The 22,195-nt window shown below is 37.0% G+C and overlaps 2 long non-coding RNA genes across 2 annotated transcripts in view; both read left to right on the forward strand.

Annotated features, from left to right (window-relative positions):
* Nucleotides 1-1,136: 1,136 nt before the first annotated feature.
* Nucleotides 1,137-13,668, forward strand: LOC310889191. Its single transcript, XR_014576432.1, has 3 exons — nt 1,137-1,227; nt 11,366-11,519; nt 13,589-13,668. It is a non-coding gene; the product is annotated as an uncharacterized lncRNA (long non-coding RNA).
* A 1,205-nt stretch (nt 13,669-14,873) lies between these two features.
* LOC310889192 overlaps nt 14,874-22,195 on the forward strand; it is a 46,040-nt gene continuing 38,718 nt past the window's right edge. The window contains exon 1 of the long non-coding RNA XR_014576433.1: nt 14,874-15,889. This is a non-coding gene — a long non-coding RNA (uncharacterized lncRNA). The remainder of the gene's footprint in view (nt 15,890-22,195) is intronic.

A 22,195-nucleotide genomic window follows, 5' to 3' on the forward strand; every position in this document is an offset into this window, starting at 1 on the left:
TCTCTCTCTCTCTTTTTCTTTTTCCTTATATGCTTCAGATATGCAGATTATGCATTGGTCCTTAACAAATCCTCCGACAAAAAGTGTACAAAATTGTCTTGATAAGCTAAAATATCTTTTTAGATAAAGTTTTTAGATAAAGTTTACCACTGTAGTGGTACCTATACTCTCACAGCAAGTTCATCTTTAACAGGAAAACGGTGAGCTTTTACTGCCAAGTGATTGGCAAGTGATTGTGACTGCCATTTCTGAAAAACTCTGGAGAGAGCATGTGACAGTAAGCACTTCTCTCAGTATTTCTAGGGTTGGGTTATAATGACCTAATGTTGTCTTGTTAAGACAACCTTACTTTAAGTGCTTTCCTAACTTGTTTCAAACATGTAATTTATATTGAATTTAACTAAGTTACATCTTCATGCTGAACTGTTTGGTTGTTAAATATGTCACTACTTCTGTAGTTAAAGCTAAAAGTAAAAGAAAGTAAAAGTGGTCAGAGTGCTAGCTGCAATAACATGAACTTTTTTTTTTTTTTTTAATATTATGTAAACAGGGATTAGACATGTTCTATTCAAATGCTTTCTATATTAGATATATTTCTGCTGTCCCCCCCACCCTCTGCATTAACAGGATGGTTGAAAGCTCTGTAAGTGCTAAACTGTTTGCAATACCACACATTTCAAATTTCAATTTAGGAGAAATAATGTATTTTGAACTTTTAAGCATGAGCTTAAAACAAAAATGAAAATAAATTTTTAAAAAAATGTACTGTCATTTCAGGTAATCAATTAAATAAAGCATGTTCTCTTTTGGTCCTAGGTGGGAAGCATTACGAAATTCCACACTTTAATTTGCCTTTCTTGACTTTTCTCTTTCTTGGTCAGTTTTTCAGTGGGTAGCATGACTGTGAAAAACTTTCCAGTGTTTTTGAGTTACTGGAATGCCACATACAGTGGCAATGGAGTCTAAAGGTACCTGATTATTCATTTCTTTTGTTTTGTTACAAAATAGCCACAACTGGTCTCAAAGTTAATATTTAGGTGACAGTAGGCACAGTAGACAGTAAGCCTAAGTAATAGGTTAGATAATAGCTTCCACAAATTTTCCCATGCTAGCTGTAGTTTTTTCACTCGTCCTCAAGCCACTTGACTAGAGACATTCCTATTAGGTTGCTCCTCGCAGATCCTTTCTGGGACAGCTGGAAGGCCCAGATATGTCACCCTTCTTAAGGTAACTCTGATGTGTAACCTATATTGCTCTTTTCACCTTCGAAGGTGTCTCAAGGTAGGAGACACAGGTTCTGGTTACAAATTTGCTAGAAAAACTTCCTCTGCTCTTAGTCTGTCAGAGCAGTCAGAGCTGCTGCTCTTCTATACTGACACCTTCCATTTCTAGATGATGCCAGTTGAAATACATGTGACTTTCTAGACCATGTGGCTGGAAAAAAGAAGGGCACATCCAGGACAATTTTGTGTCCTCAGGTGCTGAAAAAACAACTAAGTAGCAATGTTTTCTGGAACAAATGGGTGTGGTGGTTTTACTCGGGTGGGCAGCCAAGCTCTACCCCAACTGCTCTCTCACTCCCCCTCCTCAAAGGGAAAGGGGGAGAAAAATACAATCCACCCACTTCCACCTCCTCCCCCTGAGCGGTGCAGGGGAACCGGGGAATGGGGGTTGTGGTCAGTCCGTAGCGCTTCATCTCCACTGCTCCTTCTCTGTCACTCTCGTCCCCTGTGCCGTGGGGTCCCTTCCATGGGATGCAATCCTTCCTGAAGTGATCCTGCATGGGCTTCCCACAGGCAGCAGCTCTCCAAGAACTGCTCCAGATATGGGTCCATACCACGGGTCCATCCCTCAGGAGCAGACTGCTCCAACCTGGGTCTCCCATGGGCAGCAGCTCCTGCCAGGTCACCTGCTCCTGCGTGGGCTCCTCTCCATGGGCTACAGGTCCAGCCCGGAATCTGCTCCGGCAGGGGTCTTCCATGGGCCACAGCCTCTGTCATTGCAGGTCCACCTGCTCCACGGTGGTCTCCACGAGCTGCAGCGTGGAACCCTACTCCACCGTGGTACTTCCCGTGGAGCAGGGGAACAGCCTGCTTCACCATGGTCCTCACCACAGGCTGCAGAGGACTTCTGTTCTGGCGCCTGGAGCACCTCTCCCCCTCCTTCTTCACTGACCTTGGCGCCTGCAAGGCTGTTTCTTACTCCTCTCTCTCTCCCAGCTGCTGTGAAGCAGCATTTTTTGTTTGTTTGTTTGTTTGTTTGTTTTTCTTTTTTTCCCCTTTCTTAAATCTGTTCTCACAAAGGCACAAACAACATCACTTACTGGCTCGGCTCTGGTCAGTAGCTGGGCCATTACCCAACATGGGGCAGCTTTTAGATTCTTCTCACAGATGCCATCCCTATAGCCTCCTCTACCAAAACATTGCCACTTAAATGGGAGAGACCTTCTGGTCATTTGGAACATGATTTGATAGAAGACAGAACTAATGACCAGCGATACAACCATCCTTTTCTTGCACTGAAAGAACACAAACTATAGCTGGAAACTTTGTGTGGATAAGAAATCAGCTGCTGTAGCTTGTATTACCCTCCTTCCACTGGAACTGCTCCTGGAGGTGCCACAATACACATTTGGACATGGTTACATACTTTGTCAAGTACATACAGATCACTTATTCCCCTGAGGACTTATTATAGAAAATGTACTTGGGAATGTTTAATTTTATACACTTCACACAAAACATGGGCGACTCTCATACACGTACCAGTCTTCTATATTTTCTGCCAAGGAGTACCTGTACAATGAATTTGAAGGTGTAGCATACCCTTTAACTCTTGTGTAATTTAGAAACTGAGCTATTAAATGAAGTCCTGGTATGTCAGATAGAGTATTTTTGTTCCCACTTTCCCATGATATTCCAAACTATTAATCCATGTGAACCCAGTTTTCTTTCTGATCTGTAACATTTTATGATCCTGTGATTTTGCATTGTCTAGGACATTGTGCCTTGTGATTAATAGCAGAAAAGTTTTTGAGATGACTGGTACACTAAGGACAAAAAAATATATCATTTAAAAATGGTATATATTTAGATGGATGACAGTTTTATCTACCTACGGAATAATGCAAGCCATCAGATTGTTCATGAACTAGTTTGGTTGTTCATGCTTCAAATCATGTTAGTTAATACTTTGTTGAAGATATCTAATAAGAAGTACCCAGTAATCTCTATTATCATCATTACGCATTTTAACAAAACATATCATCCTGTCCTACAGATCTCATTCTTCCCCAAGTCAAAATATAAGTATGATGTTGAAGATGCAACAATTTTCATTGCCATTTCCTGTTCAGTTTTGTCCTAACAAAACTGGTAGAAAACAGTGCTACAATTACTGCAGCAGATTAATAAGACCACCAGCTTAGTCTAGAGATATAATTTATGTGTTCTTAATACACAACACATTAATGGTGGCTGATGTACTTTTATATAGATACAGTGTAAATACTGTAGTAAGTAAAAATGAAAACAGATAAGGTTTCTGTAAAATAGTCACAAATGATATGTATTTGTGAGCATGTTTAAAATGTGAAAATGGGTACTCATCCAGACACTTCATATTCCAAATACTTCTTATTCAGTGTAAAACTTCAGTTCTGGTGAAGAAAAAACATAATGAACATAGAAGTTACTAACTCTGCCCTGGTAGCCCTAATCAACCGATTTATTGATTGAATGATTGAATGATTGATTTACACAGAGAAATATTTTCTTAAGTGTATTTTGCAAAACTGATCCTTCTCAAAATAAGACTCTGCTTACAGTATGGAAGAGTACAATAGACACAAGTATTTAAACTATTTGGCTGGTACCTAATGGAAGAGAAAATGTTATTTTAGTGGGAATGCACTAGATAATGTCTACAAAAGGATACCTACTACCGCTAGTTATCATCTGCAGAATTATACTGGACAGCAGGGATGAAGAGGATGTTTGTGGACCAGACATGTTCAGGGAAAATTCTAAATCCAGCTTTCCATAAAAGGGTTGTAAACTTACTTAGCCTTGAGAAATGAACCATATAAAAGAAGGAACTCGAATCTCAAAGTGCTAAATAAAAGATCAAAATGCCTTCTGTCCACTATTTGCTTAATTGAAACCTGTTGAAAGGAAGAGTTTTCCTACCACAAACCTTTGAATTGAACCTAACTGTAAAAGAAGAGTGTCTCACAGGGATGGGCTTGTGAGAAGCCAAGAAGAACAGCGTGCTGCAGCCTGATCTAGCAGAGGCACTGCTTCTGACAGAGGTGGCTGAAGAACTGTAAATTGATCCTGGTGAGCTAGAATACATTGAAGCATGTCAGAGGAGTCAATCACCTTCATTCTGGAGAACAGAAAAGTGTCTCTCCAGATGACAGCTCTGTTATTTGGCACTGTCATCAGGCAGGCACTAGCTGCTGTCAAGATTCTGATTATTTATTATTGAACAGAGAAAGAGAAGACTTCTGTTAAGCTTCTGGGAACAGATCTCAGACTGCATTGCACATAGAGACACACACAAATTCAGGTACAAAAATTTTGACTTGTAAAATAAACACCAGCACAACAGTCAACATACGTACACTTTAGGTGTGTTAAAAACAAAAACAAAAAAACAAACAAAAAAAAACTTGTCTAAATTGAAGAAACAATTTTATAAATTAGCAAGGAAATTTTGTAATACTATTGGTAATTAACCAAAGAAAACATGAAGAAGAAAACTCTCTGACAGCTGTTGGAAGCTGGGTGGAAGAGATATTGCAGAGATGAAGGTCAAGCCAAGTTATTATGCACCTAAGAAATTAACTTTTCATGGTTAAGTTTGAAATTTTAGCAACAAATATTTTACTGTATTTAAATGCAAATAAATATATGCTTATGTTAATGAAGTCTGAAGAAATTCTTGGTTACAGAACCTAAGCAAAGAAATATGAAAATTAACCTGTTTGTCTTCCTCCTGCTTCTTAGTAGGATGTGAAGGAGCAGTACAAGGAATTTGTTCCTCTTTGATTTTAAAGCTTTTTTTGTTTTAAAGGACAAACAGATGACCTGTGCATGAAGAAATGTAAATCTTGCATGAGAAATCCTGATTTCCATTGTTAGTCCAATAGAAATTGTACAGTTTAATTGCACTTAAAATACATCTTGGTTTGAAAGAAAAATCTTATTTTAGATGCTACAGTTAAGCAAGTATTTAAATTTAAGTGGACTTTAGTACATTCTGATCTCCAGAAGAGCATAAGTACACACCTATGCACTTAAGCAGAAATCATCTCTTGAATGAGGTGATCTCCTTCCTCTCCTTATTTAATTCTGTCTTGTTGTTAGCCCTGTGATTTTGGTATTGTTGTTTACACCTATTATAATTGATAAAATAGACCAGAGACCACTTTCTGGGCTTGAGGACTAGGTGTCGAGCAGGACTCATCTCTGTATATGTGAGCTTTTTTTCTCTCCCGAAAATTAGGCTGGCCACATCCAACTGCCCACTGAGACCAGCCCCTAACCATGTCTATCTCCCAAATACTGTGGAGACGTTGATTCCATGAGTACTACAGACCCAGAAAAAAAATCACATAGGGAAATGTGCAAGTGGTTAAATAGCATGCCCTAGTCCCATAAAATGTGAAGTGTTACACCCAGGACAGATGTATAACTGCTTCCTAATTATGTGGCCTGTTATAAAATGAATAGTGTCCTAAACTAAACAAACTCACAGCTCCTTTACTCCACTCTCCTCTACATTCACAACTTTTCCATGCCTAACAACAAAGACAAGCTGCCAACAGAGAAATGTTGTTGATTGAAAAAATGGCTTCCGTTCATGTGAAAAGCAAAAAACCCTATCATTTCACACAGTTTCTGTTTGGATTACTAATATGAAAACAGAATTTCAGTGTATTTGTGTATGTTATCACCCTACACCCTTTTCTTCATATCTATTTAGCCTGTTTTCCTACATTGCCAGTAACACCTTCTCCATGGAGAAGAAGGGTGTCACTGGGAGCAGTCAGGCTGCACACTGAAGGAGCTGTCCCTAGCACATTTCTTGTTGGGACAAGCAAATGCCACCCAGACTGTGCTTTTATTTATTCCAATATTTATGGATAAATACAGGCAAACTTTAAAGGGCCTTTATTCTGCATGACACAACCTTAAAAGCACTAGTCCTTATCTGATAACAAAAAATAAAAACAAATCCAGTAGCCTAACTTACCTTTAAGGCTAAATTAATCATCCAGGAAAAAATAATAAATAAAATAAAACAAAATTGCCTCTTTTCTGTCAAAATCAGATCTTGGCACTCCACCCCCACACTGAGAACAGAGAATAAAATGTTATTTCTGGGCAGCAGTTTCCAAGGTTGTTTAATATTCAGTGAGGATCTTCTTAAAGTTAGCTCACATTTTAAGAATTTCACAGCACATCTGTGCATCACTGCATGTTTTTAAGGGTTTTTCTTGGAGACCATAATGGGTTTTAACTAAAGACTCTTACTTGAAGAATTAAATTCAAGTCATTAATTGTTCTGCTTCCACAAACAAGCGCCTAAGATACATTTCTAATTAAAAGAAATTGCAACTTATCCAACTGCTTTACATTGAACATTGACATGCTCTATATTTGCTAAGAATTGCTGCTGAGAATGGCTTTCACAAATAAGACACTTTAAAGTTTGATCTGCTTTTCTTTTTCCTTTAACCATTTATTAAGATAGTATTATTCAGTATTGTAACATATAACACTTCAGTCTTTCAAGTGGCTTTTTGAAAGTACTTAGCATTGCCAGGATGTTGCAGTGACAATGAAATTGATGGTAAAACTCTGTCTTCCACAAGCAGACGGTTAAGCCAACACTGTGAAAATACCAATACCTGATTTTGTTGTTGTTGTTGTTGTTGAAGTAGAGTCTTTCTAAAGATGTGAGATTACAAATAAACTTACCCTATTTCTATTATAATCCTGTAGCAAAGTAATGGACAACAGCACATAAACAAAATTTTCCCTGCACTAATCATGGCACATTTCAACCTGCAGGGAGTTTATCTGATTTATAAACCTTTGGAAAAGTGGTATGAATAGATAACTGAAATGTGACAGACTCCTAATTATAGAGGCAACCTTACCAGTCAAATATTCTCAACACAATAGCACATATAACTAATTTTGACAAAGCAGTGGTATTGTGAATTAATGTTGCTGACATTTCATATCCAGCTTACAGGGAATTCAAGATATCCTGTGTTTCTTCCTGTTTGTGCTCCTGTTAGGGTCCAACAAGATGATGTAATGAGGAATGACAGTCATAACTAAGACCTTCCCTCATTAAGGCAATCCTCTCTATCAGCAGAATCATCAAATACCTATTCATGTAGACAGTGCTATTTAATAAGAAAATCATATAATAAAAATAAATCTCAGTTTATGTTTTTCAAGAACAAAGGCTCTCTTTCTCTGTGAAAATCAAGACTTTCATATTGTAGCTGTGACCTCAATAAGTACCTAAGAAATAATGTAGTTAGAACAACTCAGGTAGAGGACAGTTCTTGGCGGTATGAAATATTTCTCAGAAAATAGCTATATTGTGAATAAGCACATAAATGCTTGCAAGCTGACTGTCCACACTTTCATTTAAAAGACTATTAATAAACCTTTGTTTAGCCCAGCAGCACATTCCGGTCTGATGGTAGCTATTTTCCTAGATGAAGGAATCTGAGCCCTGAATGAAAGTAACAAAGCCAAAAGGGCTGGAAGAATAAAAGCAGCAGAACTGGGGCAGGATAAAGCCGTGCAAGGTCTGGCAATAGTCCCACGTGGAGCCTGGGAACTAATGTGTCCCTCTCCTACACAGGGCATTCAATGCTCTCATACTGGTGTGAGTAACTAGAGTAACTAGATGAGGCCCAGAATCCCAGCTCTATATGTCTCATAACAATGGAGAAATACTGCATCATCTTTCTTATATGTGTAATTGTGCTACAAAGTGATTGGTACTACAACCATTTTCTCATGCCACTTGATCTCCACCTACCTGGCCACAGATACACAACCAGACCACTGAAGCAGCTTGTTCTGGGGCTATCCAAGTGTGGGCTGATGTTCTCCCTGTGCATCCCACAGGCGACAGGGAGAAGACAAAAATCCATAGAACAAATTCAACATAGGTGTTGAGAAGCCAAGGATGTTCTAGGTCATGTGGGAGACTGGGGAGTCCAACTATCTGTTGCTGATGGCTTGGAAAGTGTACTGAGCAAATAATACACAGTAAGGACATATCTGGCTTGAGGCATAGAATAAGTGAGGAGGAAGGAAGGAAGGTATTTGTTTAAACACAGTTGTAAGACACACTTTTAGTGAAATGAAGTCAGGGCTGCTCAGCCGGCTGAAACAGACACAAATACCAGTGCTCTGCCGGTGCATCTATTGATCTATGCAATGTGTTTGGTATCTCCTTCCTCTCAAACTTTAGCTTACATTTTACCACTGGCTTAAATAGCTGTGAGACTGCATTTTAGACATGTAGTTAGAAGTATTTCAAAGTAATTGATCCATGAATTAAAAGCTAGAATCCCCAAGAGGAAGAATGGGAATTTCAGCATCACTGGTAACACTTGAAACCTTCATTCTAAGAGCATGAGGGGACGGCTCTCTGGTAGTATCATTACTGTAAATCACAGAATCACAGAATGGCTGAGGTTAGAAGGGACCTCGGACCTCTGAAGATCACCTGGTCCAACCCCCCCTGCTGAGGAGGATCACCTAGAGCACATTGTACAGGATGGCATCCAGGTGGGTTTTGAATATCTCCAGAGAAGAAGACTCCATAGCCTCTCTGGGCAACCTGTTCCACTGCTTTGTCATCCTCACAGTAAAGAAATACACTCTCATATTCAGCCGTAACTTGCTGTGCTTCAGTTTTTGCCCATTGCCTCTCATCTTGTTGCTTGGCACAACTGAAAAGCCTAGTTCCATCCTCTTGACACCCTCCCCTCAGATACTTATACACATTGATGAGGTCTCCCCTCAGTCTTCTCTCTTCTAGGCTAAACAGGCCAAGTTTTGTCAGTCTGTCCTTGTACAACCCTGTGCAGTCACTACTGCCTTTGGGTCTTTACATCAGTAGGATTCTCTTATGACAAGAGACAGAGAGGACGGGATAGTGTAGTTCAGAACAGTGCAACATAAAATTCAGATGATGGATAAAAGTATGCTATTGATACTGCAAAAGGAGAAACATCAGAATACTAGTTAGGTTACATCACCCTGTACTGTCTTACCAGCTTTACATAAGTTTTACTGCGAACACTCATCCTAAGCTTCTACATTCACTTCCCTGTACAATCCTGCTGAGGACTATGCTGTCCATGCTTCTTTCCTTTCATAAGTGAACCTGTCCCATTTACTGCCCTGTTGTGGCAAAATGGGATTGTTCACCTTCAGAGATAGTCCACTATCACTCACCCAACCAGACACACCAGAGAGACAGTTTTCCCACTGATCTGGGTTGAAATGGAAAATTATATAGTCTAAGTACCAGCAGCCAGTATCCATGCCTTGTTTCCAAATTCTCTCAGGAAAGCAATACTGAGAACTTTTTGTGACTAACTGTAGGTGAACAGGAATAAAGGCTGCAAAAGAATAATCAAAAATAGTTGAGATATAGCAACTCAGTACTCCCCTACTCACGAAAGGAGCATGAGGGAGTGAGAAAGACGGAAAGAAAGTTTGAAGAACATTTTGTGTGTGGCCATACTGAAAGTGGTTTTAAGGTTATATAATTTTCACTCAATAATAGTGTTCATTTTGTTTTCATTTTTCAGAACAAAGCATATTCTATTTTTCCTCCAGCAATCGTTTCAATTAAAAAGTCTCTCAGCAAATCACTGCATTTTGTTATCCTTAACCATTTACTAATATATGATTAAATAAAATATATAAAGCTAACTAAAAAGGCAGATGTTTGTGTGTGTGTGTGTTTGGGGTTTTTGTTTGTTTTTTGTTGAAGAAAAATGGAGAATTGTTTGCTGAAAATATATAAAATGATCCTTGTTTTCCTTAACTATACTGTACATGTCCATTTTAGATCTTCTTTAACAGCACTGATCAAGTGTTTGATTAGGAGCATTTGCTTACATACCTAGATATTCAAACAACTGGTCACTATCACCAGAAAGCGTAGAACTGGCTGAAGTATTTTGAGTAATTATCACCAGTAATTCAGTCTTCCAAAAATTTAAAATGAAGACTGATTTGCCAAACTTTAGAGTGTTCTTGACAGAAGCTGAAGACTTCAAAATTTAGAAATACAATACATCTGTCCTTCCAAACAAGGACCTGATTGTTGATGTTTGTCAGACTTAGGGCATCTTGTTTTAGCATTTACTGATATGTGGGCTGTGCTCTGTTAAAGTAATGGGATTCCACAGTCTTTGATATAAAATTCCTGAAAAACAAACAAAAAAAAGACAAAAAAAGAAAAGTATACGTTCCTTTCCTTGTAGGATTATGTATATATATATATATATATATATTTGTTTTTATGTTGGAAAAGTATCCACATTTTCTAGATGTATTTTAAATGTTGACTGAAATATGTATTAACTTCAATTCAGCAAGATGACTGTGACTGAATAAATAGGATTAACTATCACCTAGTTAAAAAGAGTAGAAATTTTGAAAAATAAATAAATAGATAGATAGATAGATAGATAGATAGATAGATAAAATCTGCATTTGAAAGATAACAGTTTACAAAAGGTGATATTGATAACAACTTTACCAAAATGCAGTGCTGCTGTTGGTATTTAATATTTGGCTAATATACTGTTGGATTTTTTTTATTTTGGTATGTGACTATACAGAAATCAGTGATTTGTGATCATTATTATGTTACCTAATATTTGCTTGTTGAAATTTGAATATATTCAATGTACTCTGCTTACTTATGTCTTATTCAGTGATGCTCCCATCTCTTTTAAAAAGAGAAAGATCAGCCCCACAGAAAACACTGAAAGTCTGTTCTCTGTTTCATTATGCGCATGATTAATTTTACATACTGTGTAATACCAATAACTTACTGCATTGTTTGCTTGCTGAAGCATTAGCATACACTGAAACATTAGTGGCACTTGATACAAGTTATTTTTAATTAAAATTGTATTTCATAAGTCTTATTTACTAGAGTAGTCCTATAAAAGTTATACATGTACCTATAGGTTACTAGATTTTATGTTTCAATTTAGATATAATGTATTAGTTCTAGAGAGAGGGAATCAGACCAGACAGTGATAATTTTAATGTGCTTAAAATCTACTCTCTTGCAGGCCTGATTTTTCAGAAGATCTTCATGTTTGAGAGCAGTAGTGTCGACACTACAGGCAGATTTACATGTGTAGCTCTATCTTTCCCCACTTGCATGCTGAAGTGAACGTTCATCACTGGCTTTCAGCACTTATTGTTTTTCTTCTAATTTTTATGGTAAGCATTTATTATTGTGAACTTCAATTTTACATTTATTGTCTAACAAAGTAATTACCTGTACAATTTAGCTGTAACATATTTTTGTTATACAATATCATAAAAAATGTTATACACAGCACCATCTGTTGGCTAGGATAGCTATCACACATGAAAAATAGCTTATGCAGATTAGATAGAAATGAATACACCAACAAGAAAACAGAAAAAGCACTATTAAAAAAAATAATAAAAAATAAACTGCACACTAAAAATATCTTATATGCACTTTTTTTTTTCAAAGTATACTGTTAAAGCCGTTGAAATCAAGAAACTTTGACATTTTAGAGGTTAGAAAAGATGGGTTTGAGAAAGCTATCAAACAGCTTAGTATAAACTGGTAAACAGTAGTAAAGAATAAGCGATAAATGAATTTACCTACAGTATCATAGCACATAGTGTTCTCTAGCCTCATGCTTCTCCAGACCTTTAGTGCTCTCAAATGACAATAGAAATTTAACTAATAGAAAAATTGTGTTGCTTTCTACTGTCACATACTTATCTGGAGAATTTATAAGGCAGAATTATTTACTTCTCTCACTTCACCCTAAGGATCTGTAAGGTAGAGTGCTCCCTGAAGTACTTTCCTTTTCTGAATTCCAGATTATATCTAGCATGTGTGCACATGTGGGTGGGTGGGCATGCAATCTTCTCCACTAGTGAGTCTGTATATCTATAATGGCCAGCGCCAGCTGCGGCCCGACAACCTTGATCATGTCTCCTCCTAATGAGGAGCACTGTGAGGAGTACTGTGAGGTTGGCATGCTACCACGTGTATCAGAATTACCTTTCCCTTGCTTAGGAAATCCGGATGCCTGCAATAGCTTTCTTGAGTGCTTTTCTGGATGGGGAGTCAGTATTTTTCTTCACACTTCTTTTCTTGCACATGTCCCATTGAATCTCAACCAATCTGTGTCTTTCTGGTCCTGCAAGACACTATTGAAAGCAGTGCACATATCAGTAGACCAAGGTTGTGGGAAGGTGTCTGTCATCCCCTTGTTTAGTGTGTGTATCTGTACACAGTGGGGTTTGCTGAGCTATCCAAAAATATTATGACTTTTTTATAGCCATTCAAGGAGACAGAGAAGCACTGATACCTTACAAATCTTAAAAACTGATATGTACACCTTTTCACTAGTCCAAACCAGGCAGTGAGAAGAGGGGGTAAACTTTCCGTATCCAAATAAGAAATTACAATACTCCATCTTCCTGTGTTTAGGCCAATGGATCTTAAGAAGATATTGAGTGTTTTCACACAGACATTAGTGAGACAACTGAATTATAGCTTACATCTAACAGTTGTCCCTTTACACAAAAATAAGTAGTAAAAGAAACACCAATGAGTTAAGGAAAGGAATCTGAATGTCACTCAGAATGTAGTTCAGGAATATCCACTTTTAGGTCTCTTAACATCAGATCAAAGAGGCTGCAGCTGCTTAACACAAATCACTGATCTGTTGCAAACCCACACTGTGAGTTCAAATTTGTTCAAAACATTTTGACACATTAATTTCATGTAGTCAGTCTCCTTTGTGCCTGATGAGCTCCTTACCATGTTCTGTCTAATTCAACACAAATGCAGTCATGCATTTGAACTGGGTCATTTCTGAAGTGCTAGGATACCCAGTACCAAGGAGATGAGGTACTAATGACATGGGATACCTTAGTTTCAAGCTGCTTCCTCAATTAACTCAGATTGAGACCTGAGGCAACTCCAGAAGGTGTTCAATTTGCTCCAGGCTTCCTACTCTCAAAGCAAGAGGGAATCTTACAGTTTTTCAAGACCTAACATAGTGTGTTTTAACTCCTTTTTCTACCCCTCTACAGGAGTAGGGAAAATCATAATTCTTTCCACCTGTGACTGTGAAAGAGGTACATTCACACATCTCTTGTTCATGGAGCACAAGCCTAAACAAACCTAATCCCGTGTTAAAACTCTGCACATAATTATTGCAACAAATACAGCATTTAATGATGTGTAAGGCACCAGTGTTTCCAATACTATCCTTTCTTTTTTCTCTAAAAATTAGCAACAAGAATGAAGTTGAAATGAAATGCAAGACTACCTCATTCAATCCACAAGGCTACAAAACAGGTATCTAAATATGCCAATGTAGAAAATAAATAAATAAATTAATTAAAAATAAAAAAATAAAAAATCAGTAAAGTGGGCTCTTGACATTCTTTTGTCCACACTTGAAGTCTGAAAAAATAGTGAGAATGTTTTTGAATGCAGTTATGATGTTAATATTTTTGTTAATTTGTTATTATAACAAGGTTATTCTGTTGGGAAGGTAGTCTTATTCTTAACTGATAATAGAAACAACGTGAAGAGAAGGTACAACACACTGAATTTTACCTTTGATTTTATAATAACACTGTTCATATATTTGTCAATAGATTAAAAAGTGCATTTCTGTAGCACATCATAAAAATTGATCAGTATGCACCACAGAACATTTTATAGACCCAAAATAACCCATAATTCCCTCACATTAGTTAATACACTGCAGAGAAAATGGTCATACTTCACTCTGCTGCTTTCTATATTTCACTCTCCTACCAACTAAAACAAACGGATTTCTGTATTTATCTGCCCTAGCAAAATGCCTGGAAACATGAATCATTTGGGTTAGCGTCAATGACATAATTGAAACCAAGAATTATTTTGTGTTCCTACAATCCTAAATGCCTAATCCAATAGAATAAACAGAGGTGAACTACAGAGATTATCTCTAGCGGTCTTGCTCATTGTATGTTTGGCTGATAATTTGCACTGACATTTCACCAATGTGAATCTGAGGATATCTGACCCACTGAGCCAAATATACATTTCCTCTTGGTTACAAAACAACACAGCCACTGTCCTAGTGCTTTTTGGTCTTGTTGCTTAAGAGAAAGACTGGGTACATTTTGAGTCAATGACAGGTAAGCTGACCCTACTATTTTGTGTAGGAAGTTTACATATACATGAAGTATACAAAAGAACTTAGAAGCAACAAACAAGGATTTTTCAATAGGAAATCATGCTTGACCAACCTGAGACACTGGTGAACACAGAATATTTTGACTTTAATAAGGCCTCTGACACTGCCTCCATTAGCATTTTCTGGTCACCCAGAGAGGTTGCGAGACTTCCATCTTATTCAAGACTTAACAACACTGAAGTTCAGTATTGGTAATGGTTCTGCTCTGAGCAGAGTTTGGACTTCCAAACAATGTTTCTGTGATTCTGTGATCTCATGTAAGCTACAAAATTGGTATCATCATGTAGCAGCAGTGTGGCCCGTTAAAACTGACTTAAATTCACTCATGAAATTCTGTAATGTTATAATTAATCTGCTGACACTCTAGAGTCATTATTACATTTACTCCTATTATTCTGAATAGGAGAAAAAGAAAAACAAAAGAGAGACCACTTTTTTTTTCTTTTTCTTTTTTTTTTTTTCTTGCCCTTCCAAACACTTAGATCCATCCGATCCATCCTTAGAACTACATTGGAGGAAGATGGAAGATGAGGACATGATCAAATTAAGAGTTCGTCAACACTGGGGAAAAAAAAAATGTAGAAAGTAAACAGCTTTGATTCTTTAAGTTCTATCCAAGTGAAGCAAAGACAGTCTGTCCAGACTCAATACACAGTACAATGAAAAGTAATAAATGCAACAGGTTAAATAAATTATCTTGTATCTTCACTATTTGCTATCATCTAAATCAAAGACCAGGATCTGAGAGTAATCATTGCTTTCAAATCCTTAATATGGATGCATCACATCATCATTTATAGACCCTGAGTTGGAGAGTGGATGAAAATTGAGCAATTGTTTGGTAAACTGGCAAAATCCATTATTATTTGCTTTTTCTGCTGCACACGGCAGTTCTGCCCTGTTCTCACTATTAATGCAGTGTGACTAAAAATCTTGTGCCTTACAGAAAGCTCACATGCAGTAACTAAGCTTGATGCATTTGTCATGCTCTGGCAACTGTGAAGAGCTGTGAACAAATAAACAACAACAACAACAACAACAAATGGCTGGGATAGGGTAATTGCCTAACCACAGAGTATTCTACACCTTTTCCCTTGCTCTTCCCTATCTGTCCCAAAACTGAATTTCTTGTCCACTCATGCCCAAGAGGAGCAACAGTTCTGCTGCTTCCTTTGAAAGCAGCATGTTTGTAAGTGGGAACAGAGTGACCCACTTATGAGGTTTCTTTTGCTGCTCCTTAGTTCGGGTAAACAAAATGCAGAAACTGCATCGAGTGTTTGGAGGGCAGAAGAATGACATAGAGGCAGATAAGGATGCAATATGGATTATTCAGATATCATTCAGGTTTGTTGAACTGTTTCAGATTTTCTTTCCACTTACAGTTTCATAGATGATTTCAGATATGAAGGTATGGGAGGATCAACTCAAGCAATGCTTGATATAGCAATCTGTGGGAAATGTGGGTGGACATAAAAGGAAGCTTTTTTTCTTGGCTAACTGTGTAAATAGGAATAACTCAATATATTGTAATGCTTAGATTCATAACTGTGATGTTCCAAGCTATCCAATTTCTCCTTGGCGCCTTGAAAATGGTGATATTTGAAAAAAATGGTTTAAATATAGCTATTCATCAAGCACAGTTAGACTCCTTTCTTTAGTGACCTTGCTTCTTTCACTATACTTTGGTATAGTGAATGCTTCTAGAAGCTGGTTTGATATAGTTTAAAATATGTAAACTGAGGCACTTGGTCACTCCCTGTTCTTGCTATCTCTTTCCTGTCACTGCCCCCTGAAAGAGGCCAAGCAGAAGTTCTGTATCAAAAGCATTACAGAAGCCTCATAAATGGGTAAAGTCTTTGTCTCTAAATATCGAGTTAGATAAAGTTACATAGCCAAACACATAGAATTACTCCAACAGTAGAGGGCTCAGAAAATAGCTCTCTTCCTCTGGGACATGTAAGGCTTTTAAACAGCACTAAGCTAAATCTTAAGATTACTGTACTATACAATCTGCAGACATACTCTCCATGCAGTCCATAAACGCAAGATTTGAGTGCAGGTGAGCCCTGCACTTCATTTTCTTTTTTTTTTTTTTTTTTTTCCACTTGATGGACAAACCAACTTTCCAGACTTGAAAAGGTTTCTGAGCCATCACAGCACTCCTGCCTACTAACATGCTGCCATACACTTGCTGACTTAGGAGCTTGTTTGTGGACGTAGAACAATTAATGCTGTGAATTTTATTAACATCACTAGAAAAAAAGTCAGTCTCTTCCCATTGCAGTATCAGATACTTTTAAACAAGTAGAAGCACAGGCTAGAAGAGAAGATATGACATTGGCTGTGAGCTGGCTGCCTTCCCCTGTCCCTGGAACTGTGATGACAGCAGCTACTCCTTTCCTTTCCTCCTTCCACCAACAAAAAGCTGAGTGCTGAGGCTCCTGATCTGAGAGGCATCCAGATGGAAGAGGTAGGGGAGTACCTTACAGCAAAAGTTATTTTCAGTAACAGGGCAGCTTTTGCTTTTAGTAGGTTGTATGGTCTTCTCATCTATTGTTTTATCTAGAAGGCTGAAATGCATGGGCGTTGTGTCATGTACCTAATCTAACTAAAAATAAATTGGAGGTAGATTGCAAATTCACTTAGGAATACTTTCCATTTGTGCCACTAGGTGTGTCAGTGTGTATATGATTTATACTTTACTTCTTAAGCCAAAAAACATTAGTTTTCTGTGAACATCTGCCTGGCATCTGCGAGATCTGCAGTATGCATCATTAATCAGAATATCTTTGTGAGGCTTGATAATGACAGATAGATAGTCTAAGTTCACTGTATTAATGTAATGATGTTCACTGAGGTACTGCAAAGCTACAGCTTTCACCGTGCACTTGAAAAAAAAATAATGGCTTTAATAACAGTCTAGAGTAAAGTGTTGTACTTGTACTTAACGAAATCATTTAATGAACATCTGTATTCATTCCTACTAGCCTGCTTTTTACAAAGTCCATTTCATATTCTTCATTTCCTGTTCTAAGCTAGTGCTTGTTCTAAATGCCTTAACACTTATATTAACATGGATACATGTTACATATGCATAACCATATGCATAAACATATACATGTTTATGTATACATATACACATGTATATTGATCCATACACCCAGTTCTCTCTCTCTATATATATGTTTACACATATACATGCATAGATACATTCCTTTCCTGCTAAGCCTAAGACTCTAGAAGAGAGTACTATTATAAAACTATTTATATACCCAGTATCTTAGCTATAATTTCTGTATGATTAATTTTGAGTGCATACATGTGCATGTGTACTAAATAAATAAATAAATAAATGAATGAATAAATTCCTTTTACCCCTCATACCATTTCTCTGCTAACAAAACAACTATATGTAAGGGATACTTTGACTCCATTGGGATCAGGACAATTAATATACCATCTTATTTCCACGATACATCATATTTGGTCAATGGAAAGACCATCTTTTTCAAAATATACATGGTTCAATTCAGTAACCAGATATCAGACCTGATGTGTGTATAAATTTCTACCAGAAAGGATGATGAGCTGAACACATTGCTCTCCTCCTATTCATATCACCTACAAACTCTTATGAGCTTTTTGTGTTGTATATTCATATAAAAATGGATGGTCACTTCTTTTAATAAATATAAAATTGCAACTGAAATGAATCCACAACAGGTGAACAAATATACCTGGGGTGAGATCGGAAGGAATAACTAGAGGGTATTGGCAACATGTTTCACACATGGAAAATCAATTAATTTTCTTCCATTTACCAGAACTGTGGGAAATGCATTTTAGGTATACTTCAAATAAGTGTCAGTGTAAACTGTGCTTGAAACATAATTAGCAAATTTCCTATTTTTCACATGGCAGAACACCTTGTTTAAATATTTCTTCCTTTTACTGTACCAAGGTTTTAAAAATCAATTTCTTCCACAATTAATTTATCTATTTTAAATATGAAAGCTCTCCTTCTCACACATGGACATGCCAATTATCAGTTAAGCCAGCATCCAGAAACACTAAAGAATTACAAGTAAATTGGTGGTGGAGTTGTATTTTGCATTGATTTTGTTGTTGTTTTTTAATGCCTAGAAAAATCAATTGGGTTATAATTGGCTCTAACTGGCTTTCACACAGGCTGTAGCTTTCTTTTTTTTTTACCTGAAGCCAAGTAGCTCTCACGCACAGCTATTTCTCCCCAGCATTTGAAAATATCAAAGAAAATCTAATCCAAAATTCTATACCTTGCTATGAGAGGTGAGGAGTAAGTACTTGGTGTCTGGAAGATAAGTAGCAGAGATCACGTGTTTATTTTTTGCACTCAGAATTAGTCTTCAAATGTTATTACATTGACACAGTTATATTTTCGTAATAACACTTTTCTCACAAAGTTTGTTTAGTACCCAAGGTGATCAGTTCAGGGATCACAGCGGTGAAGGACACTATTCCCTATTGCTCCAAACCTTACGGTGTTGTTTTTACTTCCACAAGTGTCTCTAAAGGGCAGAGAACACCATCCTTCACAAAATCACTAGTCCCTCACTACAGGTGAACACAATGCTTTACATGGAAAATGTCATGTTTTCTTCTAATGGCAAATATCTCTGGTGCCATTTAGGAATCTGATAATGCCATCCCTTCAGCGGAGCTAATGAAGAGACTGAGAAAAACTCATGACAGGGCCACAGTATTTCTGTTACTGAAAAATAGAATTACAGTGATTCTATGCACGATAATAACACTATTTTAAGCAAAATGTCAGACATCAATGCCAAATGTGATCTGTCAAAAGTGGAGAAAATACACAACAATAGCCTGTCAGCTGAAGACACACAAACAAAAAATATGCTATGAACACTAACCCACAAATACTATGGTGAAAATAGATACTCTAAGGAGGGCTTATGAATACCCTAAAATAGACCGGAGTTAATTTTTGTTTCTGGACATTTCCTTATTTTCCATCAAGTAAACAAGTTTATATGAAGTGCTAAGTGCTAAGATGCTGCTACATGCAAAAACATTGTGCTGTTCTTTGGCTAAATGTAAGTGGGATGAATATCTGTGGTGATGTAGAATCATTTATTAGGGGTTTATAGCTTTCTATTTTTTTATCTCTAGGTGTCAGTTATGTGCCTCAGCTGCCAAATTAATTTTAGATGTTCTTCCAAAGGCTCGCTCTGGATTCCTGGTGATTTATACTGACAATTGTATTAGAGTGTTGGACTTAGAAATGATTCTTTTCTTGGACAAGGAATCAAGGAGGCAGTGAAATAAGGTTAATGGCCAATTTCAATAAATCAGAGGTGGTTTTTTTGTTTTTGTTTTTGTTTCTGTTTTACAGAGTTGTATAACTCCATGCCAAGAAATCCTTTCTCAATAAGTTAAACATTGGTCCTTATAACCTTTCATATCCATAATTTCATTAAATGCCTCTTGTTCCATATTTTCTGTGTGAGCTAGTAGTAAAATACTTGTGCCCTCTACTATAAGCTACTATTTTGCAGGTGAATGTTAAAGTCCTGCCAGATTTATCTTTAAAATTTGGGTGTGTAACACAAGACCCAGAATCTGCTGGCTCTGCAGAATCATTGCATTTTAGAGAGACGGAAATCTGCCATTATAGATTCTTAGAGCATGAATTATGTAAAATATTTTAGAGTAATTTCAGAAATAAACAATTATAATTATTAATCCTAATTGTCACTACCACCTTGAAAGCAGTTCATCCCCAAAACCAAAATCAAATGTTAAGTAAATAAATATAGTAAATACATAGTAAATCAAATAATAGGTACTGCAATCATACTGAAGATTTCCTACAGAAGATTGTCCTGATTTTCTCAAAAATATCAAACGATGGAAACGAAGGACTATCCTGATGGTTTGCACTCATCTCTGTCATTAATTAATCTCCAGGCTTTCATACACTAAAGCCTAACCAGCTTTAATTGGCTTAGTAATTAATTACCACCTATCATTGGCAAGAACAATAAAAAGTAGCAGTCTAGTTTTAGAGAATACTAACTGGGACAGGGCATCAGAGACTGTGCTTCTTATCCTTTCATTCATTGGAAGTGAATACCAGAATACCAGGTAAAGGTGTGTCCATGCTTCTTTCTCTAATTTTGTAACAGTTTTTCTAAACCTTTGATTATGCATCACCAATCACAATCCATTTTACAAAATCAGCTAGCCTCATATACTGATGTAAACAAACCAGGTTAGCATGGGTTTCTTTGTGCAGTACCACAGAACACTTAGTGCAGTTGCAACTAATTTAATCTGTTTGCATTTTAAAGTACAAAATATTAAAAAAAAAAAAAAAAAGATTGCAATATGAAATGTGTAATTATGCTTAAGTATTCCTGAAAGCTAAGGCTGAGCAGAAGAGAAAAAAAAAAATCAGTAATATGTGAAGTGAAAGATGAGTAAAAAGAAGTTATGTACACTAAATATTCTGGAGTGTGAGTACAGATGCATTGGTTAATGTAATATATCGGTGATAATAAAGATATCTATTGTGTGGTTGTGAGGGGAAGGCTGATCAGCCAAACTCAAAACAGAGTCCTCCCAGCTGCAGATGATAGAAGGGGGAAGAGAAGAGACTTCCCTACCTGGAAAAAAAAAAATAATAAAAAAAATGAACATGTATATTAATGGCTGCCTAGGAGTCTCATGGAAAAACATCACTCATCCACTACAGAACAGTTTAGGAGCTCTCAGATAAATTTCTATGAAGAAGGATCTTTTAATGTTTCACTGAAATGCTTGAAGATAAAATTTCCTTTATGAAAATCTTAAATTACCTCCTGGTGCATTTGACCCTTTCTCACCTTTGTATGCTAACTAAATTTAGTTATTATCTAATATCGCTTAACTGTTTATTTTCTTTCCAAAATGAAATGGTGGTAGTATGGAAATATAATTGGATACTTTGCACCAATCTTCTTGACATGAAAGAGACAAGATGTTACACAGGGGATACTTGATGGTTGTAATACCCAGTGTGGCAAGGATGTAGAGAGGACAACTGGGGATATCCACCTACACCAGATACCCCAAATCTTACTTGTTCTCCAGACAGTGGTGCCCTGTTGGTCAGTAGCTAGGAGATGGGCACCAGCAGCCCCTCCTCACCCAGTATCACACACAATGTCAAACAAACCAAATTCTTTTGAGAGCAGAAAAATGTCAGCATATATCTTTGAGAATGATGTCTAAGATTCAGCCTTGTGTCTCTCACCTCTGGAGGGGAAAGGGACCAATGTAAATCACTCACCCATGGCTTCATGGCACCATCAGTACTTAAACACAAATCTGTGCTGTTCTTGGAGAAAATACAGAAGCCTGTTATTCAGACTTTGCAGACTGAGCTGAAAAATATGACATTTGCTAGTTCTGGAAGGTTGATTATCCAGCATAATGTTCTTTAGTATATTTTGGCCTGCAATTGTAGTATTTATAGTGCATTTTGCACGGCTGTAACTCAAACACTTTTATGAATGCTCAGTCGAAGTTTGGTTCCACAACAAATGTTGTATGACTTTGTTAGCCTAGTTTCTGCTCAGAATTAATATTAGTGTGAAGACTTGAGTT

Source organism: Anser anser (assembly GCF_964211835.1).
Source record: "Anser anser genome assembly, chromosome: Z".
In the NCBI taxonomy this organism is placed as follows: domain Eukaryota; kingdom Metazoa; phylum Chordata; class Aves; order Anseriformes; family Anatidae; genus Anser; species Anser anser.